The sequence below is a fragment of the Bison bison genome, unplaced genomic scaffold, assembly GCF_000754665.1.
Source record: "Bison bison bison isolate TAMUID 2011002044 unplaced genomic scaffold, Bison_UMD1.0 scf7180017864168, whole genome shotgun sequence".
NCBI lineage: Eukaryota > Metazoa > Chordata > Mammalia > Artiodactyla > Bovidae > Bison > Bison bison.
Genome location: NW_011494740.1, coordinates 2,922,048 through 2,922,782, shown reverse-complemented (window position 1 = coordinate 2,922,782; position 735 = coordinate 2,922,048).

Below are 735 nucleotides of genomic sequence, written 5' to 3'. Positions count from 1 at the left end.
CATTACTTTACTAGCGTGTGAGATGAGTGCAATTGTATGGTAGTATGAGCATTCTTTGGCATTGCCTTTCTTTGGGATTGGAATGAAAACTGACCTTTTCCAGTCCTGTGGCCACTGCTGACTTTTCCAAATTTGCTGGCATATTTAGTGTAGCACTTTCACAGCATCATCTTTCAGGATTTGAAATAGCTCCACTGGAATTCCATCACCTCCACTAGCTTTGTTCATAGTGATGCTTCCTAAGGCCCACTTGACTTCACATTCCAGGATGTCTGGCTTTAGGTGAGTGTGAGTAATCACACCATCATGATTATCTGAGTCGTGAAGATCTGTTTTGTACAGTACTTCTGTGTATTCTTGCCACCTCTTCTTAATATCTTCTGCTTCTGTTAGGTCCATACCATTTCTGTCCTTTATTGAGGTTATCTTTGCATGAAATGTTCCCTTGGTATCTCTAATTTTCTTGAAGAGATCTCTAGACTTTCCCATTCTATTGTTTTCCTCTATTTCTTTGCATTGATTGCTGAGGAAGGCTTTCTTATCTCTCCTTGCTATTCTTTGGAACTCTGAATTCAAATGGGTATATCTTTCCTTTTCTCCTTTCCTTTTTGCTTCTCTTCTTTTCACAGCTATTTGTAAGAGCTCCTCAGACAGCCATTTTGCTTTTTTGCATTTCTTTTTCTTGGATATGGTCTTGATCCCTGTTTCTTGTACAATGCCATGAACCTACATCCA